The 14115-nt window shown below is 41.1% G+C and overlaps 1 long non-coding RNA gene across 1 annotated transcript; it reads right to left on the bottom strand.

Annotated features, from left to right (window-relative positions):
• Positions 1-236: 236 nt before the first annotated feature.
• Positions 237-5491, bottom strand: LOC127582687 (uncharacterized). The gene is made up of 3 exons (XR_007958152.1): positions 5367-5491; positions 4830-4987; positions 237-895 (listed from the first exon to the last, which is right to left on the bottom strand). It is a non-coding gene; the product is annotated as an uncharacterized LOC127582687 (long non-coding RNA).
• Positions 5492-14115: the final 8624 nt, after the last annotated feature.

Raw genomic sequence — 14115 nt, 5'->3', positions numbered from 1 at the left:
CATCTGGTGTGAATTTGCTAAGGTGTATTTACTAGCTATTTGATTGTGGTTGGCATCACAAATAAGGCCAAGTCTGTTGTCCTCTGATGGCCACACATGTGTATTTTTCACCAGGGACTTGGGCCAACTTCCCCCCTCCTTTACCAGAGGGACTGTGGTCAATGATAGCAGCTGAGTTGCAATTCCATCTAACATCCAGATCCTTGGGAATGAATCCTGTGACCTATTGGTCTTTTTCGCTTGACTTCACACCAGGTAACGACTTTCCTTGTATATTGTGGTTACAAAGGAGTCAGGGTCGGGGTGGGAGGGGGGTGGGGGAAGAGTTGGGAATTTCTGCTTGACACTCAATTCAAAGCATAAATGCCAAGTATGATCTCATCTCATCTGGGAAGTCGTACATCTCACTAGAGTCTTATTTTTGGAGTGTCAATGGGCTACTGGAGAGTGAGAGTGACACTATGCAAGAGTATTCTAGTCTTCTTGACACCCATTCAAGAATCAGGAAGAACAAAACTTGCATTTATATAGCATCTCTCGTGGCTTCATGTTACTCCAATACACTTAATGATCAATAAAGTACTTTTGAAGTGTAGTCACTGTTACAATGGAGGAAGCACTGCAGGCATGTTCAGCAAGATCCCACAGGAAGTGGTGTGATAAATATCTAGATAGGCACGGTAGCGTAGCGGTTAGCGCAACGCTATTACAGCGCCAACGATCGGGGTTTGATTCCCATCGCTGTCTGTAAGGAGTTTGTACGTTCTCCCGTGTCTGCATGGGTTTCCTCCAGGTGCTCCGGTTTCCTCCCACATTGCAAAGACGTACGGGTAGGTTAACTGGGGTTTAAACTGGGTGGTGCAGACTTGTTGGGCCGGAAGGGCCTGTTACCACGCTGTAAATAAAATTTAAAAAAATTAAATTAATATTGAGACACAAGAGACTGCAGATGCTGGAATCTGGAGCAATAAACAATCTGCTGGAGGAACTCGATGAGTTGAGCAGCATCTGTGGGAGGAAAAGAATTGTTGACATTTTGGGTTGAAATTTTTGTCAAGATCGATCACACAGAACTGCTTACTTCAGCTCTATGTGATTGAAGATAAACTTTTGCCTGGAATGAAATGCAGTAGTAACCACTTCTGCAATGTTCCACATTACTCCAGACATTTGACCATGCATTTCCTGGCTTGAATCATGCTTGTGCATTAGGTACACATTAAATAATATCAAAAGTAGCCTTGTGATTAAGTTACTGGACCAGCAAAGATCTGGACCATTAATCCAGCGAAATGGGTTTGAATTTTACTATAGGAGGCAGGGGATTTAAACTCAGGTAATTCATAAAATTCCTTTTTTTTGCACTATTTATTTATTTTGTAATTTACAACAATTTTATGTCTTTGCACTGTACTGCTGCTGCAAAAAACATATTTCACAACATATAAGTCAGTGATAATAAACCTGGTTCTGATTCTGTTTCTGCAAAGCCATTCTCTGTAATGGTAACCATCTCAGCTTGTCATAAAAACCCATCTACTTCACCAACGTCCATACTTGGTTGGCCTATATATAACCCCAGACCCACTGATGCAGTTGACTCTTAACTCTCTTGTTTACTTCAGAGGCAGTAACGATGGATAATAAATGCTAGCACTGCCAGTGAAAAAAAATTCCCTATGCAATACTCCATTTAGATATTGATTCATATTGTCCCTGGAATGCCTTTCTCTGAGCAATCCTGTGGCAACCAGATTTTAACATCACAGCTCTGGACTGGGTCCCACTGAGGTAAATCCCATTCCTCTCTCCTTTGTGCTCCTTCTCCTCTGCTTCACATATCAATTGATGAGCCTTATCATTTCCAATATAAGCAGATAAACACTGGGATGACCCTACAGGTTAGGCAGCATCTGTGAAGAGGGAAACAGAGCCAACATTTCATCATTGTTTAAATTTAGCATTTAAACATCTTTTTTCTGTATTCGATGGGTACTTGTTTATGTATTGGAGAGAGTGTATAAATTGATAACAATATAGGAAATAAGCTTTATAATGTTGCTCACAGATTGTCACTGTAACACTTCCAGCAGTGGACTGGAAACCCCTCCTGCATGTGTAAGGATGGTTTTAGCTGAATGTTTGAGCAAACCTGTGGCAATGGAAAAGAAGAAGCTCCCAGGAAATACTCAGTTGGTATTAATTCATGGAAATGACTGCCTTAGAAATTACTGTGTTACACCACTGAAATCCCACTTCTTCTGAAAATAAGGTTTATTAACTTGATCTTGAATGATAATTGTAACACACACACACACACACACACACACACACACACACACACACACACACACACACACACACACACACACACACACACACACACACACACACACACACACACACACACACACACACACACACACAGAGGCAGCATCCATGGAGGGAGATAAACACACGACGTTTCGGGCCGAGAACCTTCATCAGCACCAGACCTAATGAAGGGTCTTGGCCTGAAGCGTTGACTGTTTATTTCCCTCCACGGATGCTGCCTGAGCTGCTGAGTCCCTCCAGCACTTTTTGTGTAATATTTTAAGTGATTAGACATAGTAGTGCAGGGGTGCAGGTCCACTATCCGGTGTGTGTAGGATAACCAGGTGGGGAACAGGTACAGGAGCAGTGCAGGAATCTGGAATCAGGACACAATAGCAAGTCTGGGTTCTAACCACCTGAAGATTGCAAGAGAAGAGAAATCCTGAGGCAATTTAGTGAACCAACCCTGAAATATGTCCAGAGGCAAAATGTGTATTTTTTTTATATACCAGGAACATTTTGACAATTGGGACTGGTCTGGATACACCTGATTCAGTCTTACCTTAAAAGTTAGGCAGACCTGGTTGGTACAGGGTTGTTGAATACCTATGAATACCAGGTGCATTTGAAGAGGAGAGCGCTGCCACCAGGTCTCTCTGTCTGAAGATCCCCTATGATACAGAGCATGTCACAGTATCTAAGGGGATCAACAGTTGCATTGTGGATCAAGAGCGGCAGCTTCTAGTCCACTGTGATAAGACTATTGAACGATTCCCTTGTACGATGAGATGGCCCCTTGACCTCACAATCTACCTTGTTGTGACTTTGCACCTTATTGTCTATCTGCACTGCATGTCCTCTGTAGCTGTGACACTTTACTCTGTACTGTTATTGTTTTTACCTGTACTACCTCAATGCACTCTGTACTAACTCAATGTAACTGCACTGTGTAATGAATTGACCTGTACAATCGGTACGCAAGACAAGTTTTTCCACTGTACCTCGGTACAAGTGACAATAATAAACCAATACCGATACCATTGGGAACGACTTGACAATTTCCTTCAATGTCCCAACCTCTACCAGTTATAGGGAGTCTGTCTGAGTGCAGACACTGACATAGTATGAGCATCCCAGAGACCCTTACTTTTAAAAGCATATTAATTCAGATGTATTTTTATTGTACAGACCTCTATTAAATAAAGGACACTGATGATATTTATGTCTTAGTCTGAAAATCACTGCAAGCATGATAAACTGTATCCTCTCCCTATCTGTGAGCTATGATATGGTGCTGACTGGTGGCACCAGCTGAAATACATTCATGATATTGTCAGTCATGAGTTATCTGGTGAATTCCATGTGGAAATTAAAATCATATTTCACACTGAGCTACTGAGTTCTTTTATTCACTACAGAAGCTTATTGGGGCCAAATGGTATCCCCAAGCATCAAAGGGAAATAAAATCACTGTAGTAGGAAATAAAAACAACAGTAATTGACTTAATATGAACATTTACGGCCTTCGAATTAGTGTTGGCAATATTAGTGAATGAGCACTTGAATACATTCATACGACACCCCTCTGTACATTACAGGTTAATTACTTCCTGCATTGAAACAGTGGCTTGATATAACAAATGAATAAATCACTCTTTTACTAACATCAGACATAATGATTTCTAAGCTTCTCCTGTGAAAAATTATTAACTTTTGATTGTTTGCATAATATTATTCCTTGGATGTCTGGTTTTATTTATTTGCCCTTTAAAAGTCTGGGTCCAGTGTGGGCCATTTGATTCCAGTACATGCTAATGTCCTGCCAAGAGATTCCTAGTATGGTCGGGTTGGCCAATTATGTAATCTCGATATCTCATAACAGTTGTTTAGATGATAACAATCAGCTTTGATATTTTACCTGTAAACATTTTTTTTGTTAGCTTTGTGACTGCCACCTCGCTCATAAGGCCACAAACTGTACAAGAGTAAAGGGAACTGTAGGACATTGTAAAAGGGCTTGAAGCCACAGAACGTAGGTCCAAAGAAATGAGGCACTGAGCCAGAGGACAAACATTGTGTCATTGCACTAGGATTTCCCGGTATTTGGCTGTGTGGCAAACATCAGGAGGGCGTCATTCCTTCAAAATTTGGAAATTCCAGTTCATGAATTTCCTCTTTTGCTCAATAGTTTGATGCCTTAAGTGGATTATGTGACAAAGAATGACGAATGATGAAACCCAGTTTGTTTATGTCAATATAATGCAATCATTCAAAAATCAAAAAAAGGTTGCTTTTATGGCTCCACTGAGAACACATGGCACAGAGCACTTTGGTTACTGTTCCTGATTCATCAAATCACCTCCCACAGTAAAAAAAAACTCAGTTTCAACCTCCATTCCCCACTACATGGACCTCCAGTCCCTTCTTCCTTATTTCATTGTCAATGGATTGGATTATGTTCAACCAAGCCCGCTGTCCGGACTCACTTTCCACGGCTTCTGCCTGCCTGCACTTACCTCCATGAGAGCAGGAGATTCAGATGAGGAAGAGTATGGGGTATCCAACTGCCATCTTGGCCTTAGGCAAGGTGCCCTGAAGCCCTGCTTCTGGAACATTCTGAACACATTTGTCAGGTCACTCAGGGCAAAAATTTTGGACTTGATTTTAAATGTCACTGATAAAACAGTTCAAATACATTTAACTAATTAAAGATGAATAAAAATCTGCTCAAAAATTAAAGATATAAATAAAATTAATCAAATATATACTTAAATATTGACAAGTAATTCTTTTAAATATTATAATGTTGTAAAAAACTAAACATTAACCTGCATTCCTTCCCCCCCCCCCCCCCCCCACAGGTAATACCCCTAAAATCTCTCTCCAGAACTCTGATGTTCTACCAATCCCACTTATCCTGGACTTCCCACATTAGCCAGATTGGATAAGGATACCAGTATTAGCAAATCAGATGCAAAGTCAGAACAGAAAACACTAGAAATAGTCAGAGGCCGGGCTTTATAACAATCCAGAAGTTTAAAAGTCATTCTTACCGATACCAGCTATCTTTCCTGGATTATTCAGTTAACATGTTTAAATTTCACAACTACCATGGAGGGATTTGAACTCACATTCTCAGTCCATTAGTCCAAGCCTTAGGATACTAGATCAATAGTTCTATCACTGCCCTACCGAGCAGTTTGAAGTCACCATGCATTTTATGATTTATGTGTCTAAATTCCCTTATCTCTTTGCTCCTCCTCCCTATTTAATAATGTATATGTACGGCACAGAAAAGATCCATTAATCAAAGCAGTCTACGCGAGAAGTTATACTGCACTCAGTGTTCCTCTTATCCCTTCTGATCAAACCCAGCCTTTATAACCCACCCTACTTTTCTCTCTCAGATGCTGATCTGGCCACCATAAAGGGAATCTCAGTTATTTCAGGTATACAATGAGCTCCACATCCTTACCATTTCTATAGTTTATTAATTTCCTTCTGAATTTCCTTGAAGTTTCTTACCTTTCAAAGACTTCCTGGCCTTTATTTGACAGCTCGTGTGTCAGGCAATTTCTCATGGAACTGTGGAATGGAGAAGTGCAAATATCCAGTTGAATGCATCAGCTCAATTTTCAATTGTTTGGAGTAAACTAGGTTGGAAAAATCCATTTTGGAGCTAATACATTCTTATTCCAAAGTTTTATTGCTGAGTTATCCACAGAGATTTAAATGGATAATTTTATGTCAACAAGTAGAAACTTTGACTCCAGTTTGTAAGCTTCTACAGCAGCTGTGTTTTGTCTATGATCTGTAAGGCTATAATTTAACATTGGGCACGTGAAAAGCCAGTCAATGAATTTGATAGTAGTTGTTGTAATGAAGAGTCATTGATGTGAAACTTTCATTGCTTCTTTCTTCATGGATGCTGCCTAATCTGCTGAGTGTTTCCTGTATTTTCTGTTTTTTTGAATCAATTTGATAGCTAAGGCTTGAAAATCTTTGTCCGATGGCTAAGATGGAACTGATAAGAGCACAGTTCAGTGTAAAAATGAGCCACATTCATCTAAAGTTCAAACTTAGTCTGTGCTGAGTTATCAGACCTTGGTAAGTAGGGTGAAAACCATGTGACCACACTTATTTCCACACTGGCTTTGTGGGTTCTGAGGTGGTGATTGAGGCCAATATAACGACCACAGGTTTTTGGGACATGGCTGATGGGCTGTGCAAAGGGGTAGTTGGTCAAGTAGTGCTCACCTTATGTAGGAGTTCTGTGTTTTCCCTATGCACGGCCTTAAGGTTCTCAATACCATCCCCAATGCTCCTTCTCCATTGTGATCAGTGATGGGACAGAGGTTCCCAGAAGTCAATGGAGATGTCGCACTTCAAGAAAACTTTGAGCACATCCTTGAATCTTTTACTTTGTCCACCTTGTAATCTCTTCCCACGGCAGAGCTGGGAACAGAGTGTCTGTGATGTATGATACTATAACTCTATGACCTTGTGTGTTGGCTCAATCTTTGCAGTGTTATACACAAAAGAGCTGCCAATATGTAGCACGGACTTGAGGAAACAAATAAAAACTTTTGGATCATGTAACAAATAATAACTATTGAGGTGGATGAATTGGCTATTCTGACTGGATGCCTGAAGTAGGATAAGCCTCATGTTCTTCCTCAGCTGTATCTACCTGGTGAACCTTATGATTAACTGGATTTTTCAAGCACTGTGTTCAATCACATGTTACAGGACCATTTGTGAGGCAAGAGGCAGATCTTTTCTTTATCACTATAGCTTTAGATGAACATCGCTAACTTCAGAAAAACAGCAGTCTGAAATGGGACAGCAGTCTGCAGAGTCCATGACTGTTTGCAGAAGGCATGAATAAATGGGAGGCAAGGTCATCTAACCTTCCCTCCTGAGGAAGATGCAGTGATGGAGAAGGTTCAGCCAAGTGATGAAAAATGCACAAACACACTTATTAAAGGCTCCATTCAGTCAACCGAAGGTTCGGCTTATCATAAAATGTTGGTAACACATACCAGTACCCCAGACAATAAAATACAGATGTGACAGTGGTGCAGCAGGTACTGCTGCTGGCTTACAGCTCTGGTGACTCAGGTTCGATTCTAACCTCAGGTACTGTCTATGTGGAGTTTGAATATTCTTCCTGTGACTCAATGTATTTCCCCTGTCTGTTCTATTTTCTTCCCACAAACCAAAAATGTGCAGGTTGGTTGGCTAATTGTCCACTGTATGTTACTCTTGGTGTAGTTGGATAGTAGAAGAATTGGGGGAGAGTGGAGCTGATGGAACTGTGAGATAGTATTGATCAAATTCAAAGTCAAAGTCAAAGTTTATTGTCAAATGCTCAAGTACATGTATGCACAGATGCAATAAAAAACTTACTTGCAGCAGCATCACAGGCACAGAGCATCAGATAAGCAGTATTCATAAGAAAAACATAAATTAAACATAAATTATACACAATTTTTACGAGAAAGAACACAATTAAAACAAAAGAAAACCGAAGTCCATTTTAGTGCAACGTGATCAAAGTGGTCATAGTGTTGCTAAACTGTAGTGATTAGGGTTTTGCCAGTTGGGTCAAGAACTGAATGGTTGAAGGGAAGTATTTGAACCTGAAGGTGTGGGACTTCAGGCTTCTGTACCTCCTGCCTGATGGTAGCTGTGAAAAGATGGCATGGTCCGGATGGTGGGGATCTTTGATAATAGATGTTGCCTTCTTGAGGCAGCACCTCCTGTAGATGCTGCTGATGGTGGGGAGGGATGTGCCTGTGATGTATTGGGCAGAGGAGATTACAAGGGAATGGATTTGATGTGAATGTTCTAAGAGAGGGCATAGTCAATATCTTCCCTCTACACTGTAAGAAAATATTTTTAAAAGTATTTATATTAAAAATCCTATCAACACCACAGAAATAAGTAAACACCACAGAAATAAGTAAAAGATCAACAAAACATTCTTGCTAATTTGTTAAAATGCTGGAAACCTGGTCAATCACTCAGCATTTACTTCTTAATAGAGGTTTTATAATCACACACACCCACACACACATGCACGCACATAACCTGTACCTTTCTGGTTAAACAAATAAATAACCTGTTGTAATTGACAGTTCAACACTTCCACATTATATTCTAATACATTACTTCACTTAGCATGAGAAACTAAACATAAAAAATTAAGCTAACTTCAGGCAATGGACAGAAATATCAGCCATGAAGCATTTTGGTGCAGAACATGATCAATTCGGCCTGCATATGTTTGGAGAAACATTTATAATTTGTGTTTGAGGGTCCTAAGCCACCATGTGACCTTCTCAAGGAGGGAATTTTTCTTAAAGACATCTCTATCAAATTGGTATTGAAGGACTGATCCAGTGATATATTTCATTGCTTGATCTGAATTACCATATTCAGAACCAGAGGAGGGTTTGATGAACCATTTATTAATTAAGTGGCCAAATTGCCTGTATCTTGCTGGATTCTGTTCAGAAAGTACCTTGTTCTTTGAGGGTGGTGAAACACAGGGGGCATAGCCTTTGAGTCTTGAATGTTCTGTGCTGGAAATTGCTGATGTTCTATTAATGTTGTGCTGCAGAGCTAAATGCTGTGGAACTCCTGCTACTTTGTGGCCGGTTTGAGCTATTACATGTTGGTCTTTCTGTCGATGGTATTCCAGAAAACTACTGCAGGAAATGACCAATGTGCCTTACATTGTGCATAGTGGTGAGCATTTTATGACATGACTCACATGTAGGAATAAAAATCATGCAATGGTTATTCAAAGATTATGTACCTTGCAAAAAGTTCAGAAATAGGCTTTTTCTGTTCGTGGATTATACTAATGTAAATAGTGTTGTCATGATTTCATCCTTGACTTACATTTTTAATCAACTTTTTTTGTGAGCCAAAGTAAACTGTGAAATTTTCCAAATATCCTCTCCATTCCACTTCCCTTTGTCAAAAGGTATATCGAGTAGGTGGGACCAGAATTATTCTTAATTTTTCTTTGCTTTATAATAATTGGGGAATTATAACCCTTTCTACCTGATGGGCTGTTAAAACAGAGTGGATAGAAGTACTTGCTGGCTTCATGCCCTGATCCCACCAACCATAATCCCAGGTCCGAAGATTAACTTCATAATTGTCTGAGAAAGTGTAGTCACTTTCACTTATCAAGGAAGACCAGGGAAGTCCTCCAATATGGCTTGGTCAACATCTATTCCTCAACCAACACCATATTAGCTGGTCTTTGCTGTTTGTACCACTTTTCTGTATGTGAACAGGGTGTGATGTTTCCTGACATAACACCTTTGATTACATTTGGGAGAGGTTCATTGGTTTTCAGTTGTCTCAAGTAGGTACTTGTTAGCCAATATGGACAAGGCGGTCTAAAGGGTCTGTTTCTGTGCTGTGTGAGTCTATGACTCCCAGTAAGGTGATCCACCAAAAAAGAACCAGGAAAAGATGTGTTCCCACCAATGTAGGCTCAACATTTAATAAGTTTGCTGGATTTAACCCACAGATCCTCACTCCTCATCCCCACCCCACTATTCTTCCCTGTGCATCTGTTTCCCAGGTAGTTATGTTGCATTGAATTCTGATCCAAATGAATTAACCGTTATCTGGTCAATTAAGTCACCAGAGTATTAATGAGGATCTGGGAAATTGATGCCTTGGCCTAGACATCCAATACACACCCATGCTTCCAGCCATTATCAGGACTCAGCCTAAAATATCTCATCACTGAGGCATCACTCTTCGAATGACCTCTCTTCCTTTTGACCTTTTGGTCCACTGCTCCATGGATCTTATCCCTTCTCTTACACTTTCCACTTTTAAGGGAAATCTACAACAAAGGCAATTTCCAAAACTATCCACAGCTTTCTGATCTTCTCGGGCAGTGTCTCGGGCCCAAGGATGATTTTCTCCCACTCCATTTCTGTGAAATCTAAGGTCGCTGATAAGGTCTACTTGGGATCCGCAGACCCAGCCTTGGGTGGGGCAGGCTGGTGGGTGGTTTGGGAGGCTTTGCTCTCCTGCCATTTATGCTGGACCACTGTCTGTGACTGAGGAATGGACTCGAGTCTCTCAGTGCCATCTTGAATGCTTCTCCATTTGAGTGGTCATGGGTCAGGATTCCCAAGAGTTGGTGGGGACTCCACACATTTCTGAGGCTTTGAGAACCTCTTTAAATTGTTTCCTCTGTTTCCTTGGTAATCTCTTGCCATGATGGAGCTTGAAATAGAGTGCCTGTTTCAGGAGTTTGATAGTGGGCATGTAAACCACATGGTCCACCCATCGAAGCTGACTGAGTCTCAAAGCTATGGATGTTGGCCTGGAAGAAGATACTAATAGTGGTTCACAAATACTGCTAGTGGACATGGAGGATTTTGCAGAGACAACATGGATGTCATCTCTCCAGTACTTTGGAATGCCTGTCCAAAACTTAGGATCCTACAGAAGGGCCTCAAGGACAACCTGACAACCCCCCAACCAACAGGAGCTACAGAGTGTCCATAACATTTGGTCTGTCCTAAGCTCCACCATAATTAGCAGCTGTGAAAAGACTCCAGGGTTCCAGGTTGATAAGAATGACCATGAGATTCAGGCTAGTTAATTGCAAATTGGAAGATACTTCTAGATTAGAAACTTCACCACACCTCAAGGGAAAAGCAACAGCTCTACAGGCATCTGAAGGCCAAGATCCAATAGAAAACCATGACCTAAGGAACATCTAGTGGGTGGAAAGAATGCAGGAAGTCCGGCAACTAGCTGATCACCATGACATGCACAGACTCTTTAGCAATGTTAAAGCCATTTATGATTCAGGCATACTGAGAGCCAAGACCAGCGCTGAATTTATCAAGGGCAAAGAAACAGTCATGACATCACCCTGGGCCAGGCAGGAAGGAACACCAAAGAACTTCTCAACCATGATTCTGTCCTTGGCTTGAGTTTAAGTCCATTCCAGAACGAGTTATCTGGTCCAATTTTCCTGACTGACAAAATGTCAAAGAGGCCACATGTCAACTGAGAAACAATAGGGTCTCGGTAGGAGAGGGTGTCCTAAAACTTGGCAGGGAAGAGCCTCAGTCACAAATTCACAATCTGACCTCTCATATCTGGATAGAGGAGGTCATGTCAGGGGAGCTCAGAGACGCTGTAACCATAACCATGTCACCTTTAATTTACTAATATATCGCATACTTCTATGACCATCACACTTATCCCACTTCACTGATAACACCTTCAATTTTCAAAACCAGCATATCCTCAGAGTTATACCAAAAGAGATAAAAACAGAAAATGCTGGGAACTCTCAGCACGTCAGGCAGCCTCTGTGGAAAGAGAAGAAAAGTTAACATTTTAAGTCTGAGACATTTTTTCCAGAAACTGAAACATTAACTCTGTTTCTCTTTCCACAGATGCTGCCTGACCTGCCGAGTGTTTCCAGCATTTTCTGTTTTTATTTCAGATTTCCAGCATCTGCAGTTTTTTGGATTATTTTTATTTATCCAAACAGAGGTCTGTTTGTTTAGTATAAACAGGATAATGTCTGTGTTAAATTAACAAAGAAGTGTTCTTCATAGTTTAACATCGCTGTTAGTCACATCTAAATTTTTATTCACATTACTATTCACAATCACATGTGGAGACTGAAAATAGCAAACTGATGCATAATAAATTAACCTCACTGTGTAGAAGATGCCATATGATTTCAGTCCGCCAGTACACAGTCATTGTTTTAGTTAGGATAAGCATATTTAGCCAATTTGGCCATTCTGAAAACCAAATTCTTTGATCTTTTAGCCTGGTACATTTTTGCATATGGTACTACTTCCTGTCAAATAGTGTTTCAATGATTCATGGAAGTTTTATTAACCATGTCATTTTGATGCTCTTCTTTGAAGAGGAATAAAAAACTTGATGAAGATACCATAAAACAATGTTCTTCTGTGAGAGGAAAGAAAACTGCTCTGTAAAAATATCAAAGATTCTTCTATCAAAAGTATTGTCACTTTATGCCTCCTTTAAACCACAGAACTGTTTAAAATGGCAAGCATGATGATGGAGATATTTGTTCATGCAAAGGACCTTGTAGTTTTTTTGTTATTCATTCAAGGGATGTGGGCTTCACAGCCTGAGCCAGCATTTAATTGCCCATCCCCCCACTGCTCTTGAGAAGGTGGTGACGAGCTGCCTTCTCGAACGAGTGTAGTCCTTGAGGTGTGGGTAAAACTACAGTGTTGCTGTAGTGGGAGGGAAGATCCAGGATTTTGACCCATCAACGGTGAAGGACCAGCAACATATTTCCAAGATAGGAGGGTGTGTGACTTGGAGGGCAATTTCTAGGTGGTGGTGTTCCCATGCTCTTGCTGGTAGAGGTTATAGTTTGGAAATTGTTGTCTGGGCATTTTGATGAGTTGCTGCAATACATCTTGTAGATGATATAAAGTGCTGTTACTCTTCTTTGATGAAAATACTATAAAACAATGTTCTTCTGTGAGAGGAAAGAAAATTGCCCTGTAAAAATATCAAAGACTCTTCTATCAAAAGTATTGTCACTTTATTGGTGGTAGAGTGAGTGGATGGTTGTGAATGAGGTGCCTGTCAAGAGGGTTGCTTTGTCCTGTGATGGCATTGAGCTTCTTGAGTGTTGTTGAAGCTGCACTCATCCAGGCAAGTGGAGTGTGTTTCGTCACACTCCTGACTTGAGCCTTGTAGATGGTGGACAGGCTGTAGGGAGTTAGGAGGTGAGTTAGTCACTGCTGGATTCCTAGCCTTTGATCTGCTCTTGTAGCCACATTGTGTATATAAGACCATAAGACAAAGGAGCAGAAGTCGGCCATTCAGCCCATTGAGTCTGCTCCGCTATTCTATCATGAGCTGATCCATTCTTCCATTTAGCCCCACTCCCCGGCCTTCTCACCATAACCTTTGACGCCCTGGCTACTCAGATACCTGTCAATCTCTGCCTTAAGTACACCCAATGACTTTGCCTCCACCACCGCCCGTGGCAACAAATTCCACAGATGTACCACTCTCTGGCTAAAGAAATTTCTCTGCATCTCTGTTCTGAATGGGTGTCCTTCAATCCTGAAGTCGTGCCCTCTTGTACTAGACCCCCCTACCATCCACATCTACTCTGTCCAGGCCTTTTAACATTCAAAATGTTTCTATGAGGTCCCCCCTCATTCTTCTGAACTCCAAGGAGTACAGCCCAAGAGCCGTCAGACGTTCCTCATATGTTAACCCCCTCATTCCTGGAATCATTCTAGAGAAGCTTCTCTGAACCCTCTCCAACATCAGCACATCCTTTCTTAAATAAGAAGCCAAAACTGCACACAGTACTCCAAGTGAGGTCTTACCAATGCCTTATAGAGCCTCAACATCACATCCCTGCTCTTATATTCTATTCCTCTAGAAATGAATGCCAAATTGCATTCGGCTTCTTCACCACCGACTCAACCTGGAGGTTATTTTTTAGGGTATCCTGCACGAGGACTCCCAAGTATATGGCTACTCCAGTTCAGTTTCTGGTCTGTGGTAACCCCCAGGATATTGATAGTGGGGGATTCAGTGATGGTAATGCCATTACTTGCCTCCTATCAGCCCAGGCCTGGATACTGTCCAGGTCTTGCTGCATTTGGATGTGGACTGCTTCATTATCTGATTCATTGTGAACAGTGCTAAACATTGTGCCATCATCAGCAAACATCCTGACTTCTGACCTTAGTAATGAAGGAAGGTCATTGATGAAGCAGCTGAAGA

Source organism: Pristis pectinata, chromosome 24 (genome assembly GCF_009764475.1).
Source record: "Pristis pectinata isolate sPriPec2 chromosome 24, sPriPec2.1.pri, whole genome shotgun sequence".
Lineage (NCBI taxonomy): Eukaryota > Metazoa > Chordata > Chondrichthyes > Rhinopristiformes > Pristidae > Pristis > Pristis pectinata.
The sequence above is the reverse complement of the archived record's forward strand: the minus strand, read 5'-3'. Positions and strand labels throughout refer to the sequence as shown.